This window comes from Triticum urartu, unplaced genomic scaffold, assembly GCF_003073215.2.
Source record: "Triticum urartu cultivar G1812 unplaced genomic scaffold, Tu2.1 TuUngrouped_contig_8462, whole genome shotgun sequence".
Taxonomy (NCBI): domain Eukaryota; kingdom Viridiplantae; phylum Streptophyta; class Magnoliopsida; order Poales; family Poaceae; genus Triticum; species Triticum urartu.
Genome location: NW_024119414.1, coordinates 2,270 through 10,617, shown reverse-complemented (window position 1 = coordinate 10,617; position 8,348 = coordinate 2,270). Strand labels below are relative to the sequence as shown.

The window sequence follows — 8,348 nt, the reverse complement described above, 5'->3', positions numbered from 1 at the left end:
TAGAATGACTTCCAAATAATTTGTCATTTGAATTTTCAAAATGAAATTTAGCTTGTGCCGAGCTTTTTCCATTTAGCTGAAGATGCCCGTGCTGATCAACAAATCATTCATCTCTGCGCACTAAATATAGGGCAAACCTCATTACCTTCAGCAAACTTGCTTTCTGAACAAAGAACCTAGCAAATTTCATCTCTTGTGTGGTGCCTCGGTACTTGTTCAAAGTAATTTCTGTTAGATGGGGATCAAGGCATTCGATGGGATTGTTATATTACGCTACATTTTCCACTTTCGAGCTTGCTTGTATCTGCAAACGAACACAACACGTTAGTACCTAGATGCAGTGTTCAACACTACGGGCCTCTTTGATTTGCTGGATTTATAGAACACACAAAGAATGACATGCCATCTTCAGTTGTTCATGACTAACATCTCAAAAAAATATGCATTAAAATGCTCCAAAATTCCTTTAGAAATCATAGTACATTTGTCATTGTAATCATGCGTAAAAGTACCAAAATTTGAACTCCGTTGTGGTTATCAATTAACAGGAGAGGAGCATCACCTCGATGTATAGCTTCTCCGTGCACGGAAAGCATCTGAGTAATCTAACAACTTGATCCATATCGGACCGACAGATTGTAGTGCCAAGATCTTCATTGTGGGCAGAGACGGGATCATGCTTGTGGGAATCATTGTCTGGATGACAACCGAACATAGATAAACAATATTAGACAATGGGGTGTATGATAAGAGGGAGAAGAATAAGACAGTTGTACCTGAATGGATATGGATCCAGTTACAAGTTCGGAGAATTCAGCACACGAATAGCCCGATACTGTCAATTTTGGTGCGTCAATGACCATGAGTCTTGTTGGACCTTCTTTATCAACCACAAATAATCTCTCAAGGAAAGGCACATTCTCAATGACCATATCGTGAAACACCGCAACTGACCACCTGTTGCGGCACCAGCAATAAAAATAAATCACACAGATATTCGTTGAGGCGATGTGGATGCTACTGAACTCATCCATCACCTGAAGACAAAGGAACTCGAGCACTGTACAACTGAGGAGTGGGTGCTCCATATCCTCCTTCGAGATGCTGATGCCCTGGAGCTTGAGGTGCTTCAGTTTAGGGAGATGAAGAGCGGGCTCAACATTAATCTGGGGGAAAACGCACTACATGAACCTAGCGCGGTGCAGAGTGGGCGCGAGGCGGAGGGCCGATGGCGGCAGCGAGCGCAGATGGCCAGCTTGAAAGCTCAACTCCTCCAGATGACCTAGGGCCGGGGATTGGAACCACTCGTGAAACTTGGGTTTGACCTTGCAGTTGGAACATAACTTGCCGATGGCAAGGTGTCTGACTGGCCTAGGGTGTGTGCGAGGATGTGAGACAACACTTCCAAGCGTTTGTGATCCCCGCGGCAGAGCTCATCGTCGTCGATGAGGTCCAGGGGGTGGAGTGCCAGAGGGTGCACCACCGCTGGGAGTGGATGGTGGTCCGCACGCCGGATTTGATGGGGAGGAGGGATAAGATGGTTACCAACATCTCGTCGGGGAGGCTGCTGATGAAGTCCAGGATCGCCGGAGGCTCTTGCGTTTCTGGCTTGACCCGACCCCGCTTGTTGGTCGGCTCATCCTCCATGGCAGCAGGCGGCGATCCTCCGTGGTTACTAATTAGGTGGCCTCAAGACTGAAGATCTTGCTAATTGCAACAAAACACATGTTCCAACTGATATGGTTCATCCAAATCACAGAAGATCTTGCTAATTGCAAGAAAACACAGGATCCACCAGGACAGAAATGTAAGGTGACGTATCTTGTTTAAACACTCTGATCCACATTTTAGAATGAAAATAATGTAAACACATAAATATACACCTATTAGGCATTTCTTTATTGGGTCTCAACTGATATGGTTCATCCAAATAAGTGGAATTAATTACAACGTGGTCAGAACTTACTCGTATTTGTTATAGTATTCTCTTCCTAGAAACAGGTGCTAGTATCCCCCTGGTCTGGATTTAGTTTAGCCTGTGAAACAGAGATGACCATGCCTCATACTCCCTCCGTCCAAAAATAAGTGTCTCAATCTTTAGTATAACTTTGTACTAAAGTTTGTACAAAGTCCAGACACTTATTTTGGGACCGAGGAAGTATTAGCCACTTCTCATATATATGCAGGGAACTCATTGGTGTAAAGAAAATGGTGTACTAACCCAAAGTTATGTCTCCATGACAGTCTGATAGACTGAATGGTTACACAACAGTTCAGTTTGGATGCAGATGCAAACTTGTTGTCAAGCGTTGAATTTCAGCCTCAAGCTTCAGTATATGTGAATCAATAGTATGGATCTGCAATAGCACATTTAGGAACAACCAGTCTCTTCCTCAACCATGCAAGTACCCAGGACACACTTCCAGCTCATTGGTGTTATCTCGCTGCAGAAATACTTGCTGCAAATAAACATCATGTCTCTCCCGGAACAGAGGCGGCGGCCCCTTTCAGCCTCTGAACTATTCAAGCTATAACTGCATTAGAGTTGAAAATTCTAATGACATGTACTTGCAGGTAAACACTCACTCTGACTACCAAGCACAGTGCACATACGACAGAGTATATGAAATTTCCCACGACGTATCTCTTACTGTGATAAGGTTGAACTATGTGATTAATATTTCTTTAGGGCTTGTTCGGTTAATCCCCACAACAAGGGGATTGAAGAGGATTGGAGGTGGATTTTGACTTGCTGGGGATTTAATTAATCCCAATTCCCTTCAAACCCAATAAATACAAGCATAAAACTGTACGCAGGGCTTGAGAAAAACAAGTTAGCATTATTTTGAAGATGCCCACCATAGCTCATAGGATTGTTTTGAAGATGTGATCATGATTCAAAGCACTTTGAAAAATTATTGTTACATGTAACACAAGATGCAGATGCAACTTTTTAGTTTTTATAGATTGGCAGGGGCCGCGCGAACGCGTACCCCCTCTATCACAAATTACGACGTCCACTCTCCCACTTGAGGAGATGGTAGGCCAACGCACTCACCAGGTGCAATGTGAGCCATTGATCTAGGCCACGACCCTTCTTGATCGGCCGTCGACCCCGTCCAGGTAAGTATGTTGTAACGTTGCCCTGGTGCTAATTATATACTCCTGCTCTCCCAACCTCCCTTGTTCGGCTGGCGAGGTGGTACTAAACCAAACCATAGCGCTGTGCTTTATTAGCCGGTTGTTGGGTGCAAGCTCGCAGGCCTGATTACTTGTGTTGGACAGGCCCGTGATTCTGCTTGGGGCCTGATTCCATGTGTGGGGCACTTGTGTTCGGGAGGCCTAATTATGTTTGGGGCCTGATTCCTCGTGGGGTTCTTGTGTGCTATTCCCTTGAACTATTTTTCTACAAACGAGGAGATCAGAATATCACCAGAAAAACCTCTACAAAAGAATATCACTGAAAAAAAGTAGTAATAATACTATTTTTTGTGGGAAGTAATAATATACTACTACCTTTGTTCATTAATAATAATATAAGACGTTTTTGTAGACTGAATAAACAGAGGGAGTACTATTTTTTTCCTTTCAAAACCGAGGCATAAAATTTTCCTTGAAGGAGCACTCTTGTGACGGAAGACATGGGCGCGTTCATTCCAAATGGTCCAATAACCATTAAAGAAACACAATAATATACTAGTGCTCCGTATCAGAGAAGAAGAAAAATCCTTTGGCATACCAGAAGGAAAGGGAGTGTATCTATAGAGAGTGACAGTGCTACAAGTAGTACAGGCGGTGGGGATGAATACAGCAAGGTCTGAGCTCACGATTGAGATGGTGTTTCCCAGCAGGATCCTTCACTATTCACTCTGCTGAGCTGCTGCTTGTGACTGCATAATCATGCAGTGAAACGTGCGCAAGGTGGACAACTGGAATGATCTCTGTTTGTCTTTCTCACTGCCCTGCTGCTACGGCCGAGACCCTACAAGCGAACCCCCCAGGAGCTTAAGAGAAACTGGGTCATTAACTCTGCAGAGAAGAAAAGACTTTTTGTGAGATTATAATGAGGCGCAGAGCAGCTGAAGACTACAATGGACCATAAATAGTTACAACCAGTGTTGGTTTCTCCAAGGGTGAACAAAAGCTGGATAAAACTTGCATGAACTAAGCAAGTAAATAAATAGCATCACATTAGCAGATACAGTGTCAGTTCTGCGATTCAACGCCTAGAGTTTGTAAAACAGTTCATTAAAAGGAGACCGCATCACAGCCACTTCCAAATCTGTTCACCGGCCTCCGCCTATCGCAGTGCAGAGAGAAAGCAATAAAGGAGTACAAAACTGAAGTTCCAAACATTCCAGCACCCTACAAAATCTAAACAGAAACTACAGGTTTTAAGCTTCAGGGGAGAAGGTGTCCATAGCTCCAGATCACTCCATGCACTCAATCAAATGAACGAGACATCTTGGCTTGCTGACAGACAAATTGGATGCAACTAGAACACTAGTTTGCACAACCAGCATTTTTCTCTAGAGATGATGAGCTTGCAGCTGAACATGCAGATAGCACCTGAAAAAACGAACGTCGTCTATTTTCAGATGCACGCGCAAGACGAAAGGTCAACAAAGTGATCTGGTTGGATACAAATAAATTTTATGCTGAAAGAGAATTTCAACTGCACTGGTTAAGATTTGTGTACCAGAAACATGGATCTTACTCCTAAAATTATTAGTGAGTCTTGATTACAAAAAAAGAAGTCCTTACTGCCATTGGTTCTCTTCATCCAGCAAAGCTGGTATGCTACTGAAGTTTTTGAAAGAATAGCAGTATAGCTAACCTGAAATTGTTATGGCTCAACCGCTCAAGTGAAGAATCATCTAAACTAATCAAATGTATAATTATGATGAGAGTTCACACATACTGCGGATTTAATTTAGGTACATGGGACATATACTTGAGAACTATTGCTCAAATATCTTTGGCCTCAGACTGAGCCATGACAGGTTTCTACTTTGATTTCTGTTAGTGGAATAGGAAACACACAAGAATCAATATGGGAAGGCTCCCATATACTAGATATAACATTATTCAACCTTAATCAGGAAGAGCACGGATATTCTAAAGAGGTAAATACACTAGAAGTCAAAGAACTTGCACGCAACGTTCAGTTTAGTGCATAAACTTGTAAAATACGTGTTTGGTCATCTAACTTGTCCTCTTGTTCATATACGGTGCTTTCTACGGTATCCAGTCGTATCCCTATGCATGCCACATGGAGGGGCCCACTGTCAGTGGCTGAGATGGTGGTAATCCGCATGCACTTTTTTAGATAGCACCCTATTTGAGACTCCTAAGATATATATCAAAGAGTAAAAGTACACATTCTGAACTATGTTTTCTCTTATCTAGATTATTAATTTAAAATTATTTGAATTCAGACAAAATTTCCGTTGATTTGTCCGAATTTTTTCATTACTAAAACCAAAGTTACTTGGACTACTATTATGAAAAAGTTCAGACCTCGGGCTCGAGGATGTACATTCATTCTACACTATATTTTCTTTTATCTAGATTTTAATTTAATTTTTTTTGAATTCAAACAAAAAATATTTGATTTGTCCAGAATAATTTATGTACATCCATTCTGCACTGTACGTTCTTTTATCTAGATTTTTAAATTTACATTTATTCGAATTCAAACGTTTATTTGTCCGAAAACATACGTACATTCACTGTGCACTATATTTCCTTTTATATAAATATTTAAATTTAGAATTATTCGAATTCAAACAAATTTTTTGTTGATTTGTCCAAAAGAATTTACGTATATTCATTCTACATTTTATTTCCTTTATCCAGATTTTATAATTTTAAAAAATCAAATTCAACCAAAATTTTCGTTGGTTTGTCCAAAAGAATTTGCATTCATTCATTCTGCACTATTTTTTGCGGGAATATATATTTAAAGTTAGGTACTATGTGCAAAAAAAGATCTATCTTTGCGTAAAAAAAATTAAACATAGCTCACTGCCATTGGAATACATAAATTTTATACTATACAATACATAACACTTTTATCATTTTTATCTCTATTTATCACTGATAAACTAAAATCAAATCTATCTTACATAGAAAAAACAATATACAAGATAAAATTTGTTTGTGTTACTAAGTGTCGGTGTGGCCTGATGGTTGGCACTTGTACACGATGCCATAGTATCAAACTGGGGCTTTCCTTTTTCAGCAAACCCTTTTGTCGTTTTAATTTATATTTTTTTATGCAGTACGTGTTAAATAGCTTTAACTGTGCATTTTAGCGTCAACTGTTAGATTTTCTTTTTTGAGGAAGCGCCAACTGTTAGTTGGTCTAGTCGCTCTCTACGCTAGGCGGATCGTGCTAGCTCATCGGTTTGAATCCCATCATGCGTTGCAGCTTCTTTCATTTTATTTGAGGATTGTTCGTGTAAAAATAAATAGAATGTATGGGTCCTTTCTTAAGAAAAAACAGCCTCAGCCACTGATGGTGGCCCTGCCACGTTGGCACTCGTAGGGATACGGTTGGGAGCACCGTATATGCACAAAATGACGAGTTAGATGACCAGAAACACGTATTTTACAAGTTTATGCACTAAACTGAACATTGCGTGCAAGTTCTATGACTTCTAGTGTATTTACCTCTATTCTAAACCTTTTCTTTCACTGCCCCTACAGAGTAAAATCAATGACTCACAATATCAATAAAGAAGTACCTCTGGTCTACAGAGTAACACCTATTTTTTGCAGGAAGTAATAATATGCTATAACCATTAAAGAAACACAACAATATACTATCACAGCAGAAAGAACAAAAATTCTTTGGATTATGAACCTCTAGTGAGACAACAAATCTACACGTAGACCAGAAGGTAAAGGAGTGTATCTATACAGGATTGACAGTGTTACAAGAAAAGGGGGTGGTTAACCCAGAAAACAGGGGCACACGAGGTGGGGATGAATACAGCAAATGTGTGAGCAGGATCCTTCACTATTCACTCTGCTCACAGCCCTGCTGTGCTGTGGTCGAGACCCTGGACGTCAACCCCACATCACCCTATGGTTGCAACCAAACATTTGATGACTAACACTGTCAGCAAGCTCCTCCCTGGCTTTCTCAGCACATTCTCTTGTAGTGTAGGTCAAAAAGCAATGGAGGCCCGATCCCTCGAATACTGCTCAGTTATTCAAGCATCAAGGCAACCAATCAGTCACCTGCCTTGCTCAGGAGCTTAAGAGAACTGGGTGATTAACTCTGCAGACAAAAAAATGCTTCTTGTGAGATTATAGTCAAGTGCAGAGCAGATGAAGACCACCAAATGGACCAGAAATAGTTGCATCTAGTGTTGGTTTCTCCATTGGAAAAACAAAAGCTTGCTAAAACTTAATCGAACAAAACACACAAATAAATATCATCAGATTAGCAGATACAATGCCAATTAAGTGATTCAACGCCTAGAGTTTGTAAACCAGTTAGACTAACAATATGAAAATATCTATTGTTTCTTTAACTAATGATTTGGCTCGCCAAGTCGTATCACTTGAAAGGCTACAAAAATAAACCAAAGACCAAACCAGAAATCTTGCAAAAAAATACTCACATTTGAAGATCCGCACAGGTTTGCATGTGGTATCAAATTCACCAAGTGTCGAACAGCATGAGAAATATCAAAATGAAACAAATTCTCCAGAACATGTAAAATAAAAAGAGTTCTCCAAACAATAAGCAAGAAAATAAATGAATTGAACTCCTCAGATGTCCCTTCTGTTCCACAAAATGTGCAGCATCCATGGACGTGCTTTCAGGAATTGGAACGATATACAAGGCGAAATAAGTCATCACTGGAGTATCCCACAGCTGAAGGAAGCAGACTTGACACATTGCACCATGTCAAACCAGAAATCTTAAAAGGAACCATTTGAAGTTATACACATGTTCTCCTACGATATCAAATTCAACCAACCATCGGCAGTGTGATAGTTTGGAAATCGAACAACTCAATGAAGAACAGTGAAACAAAAAGAGTTGGCCAAACATTAAGAGAGAAAAGAAACAAATTGAACTCCTCAGATGTCCCTTCTGCTCCACAAAATGTGCAGCATCCCATGGATGTGCTTTCAGGAATTGGAACGATATACAACGCGAGATAAGTCATCACTGGAGTATCCCACGTGCACACCTAAGGAAGCAGATTTGGTACATCGCACCATTTCAAACCATAAATCAAGGAACCATTTGAAGTTATATACATGTTAACTTATAGCATCAAATTCAACCGACTTATGAGAACATGAAAATAGTACGGAAACCGAAC

General features: G+C 40.4%; 1 non-coding gene across 1 annotated transcript; it reads right to left on the bottom strand.

The window, feature by feature from the left end:
• Window positions 1-2,970: 2,970 nt before the first annotated feature.
• On the bottom strand, window positions 2,971-3,131 carry LOC125531936. The gene has a single exon (XR_007293631.1). It is a non-coding gene; the product is annotated as a U1 spliceosomal RNA (small nuclear RNA).
• Between the last annotated feature and the right edge of the window lie 5,217 nt (window positions 3,132-8,348).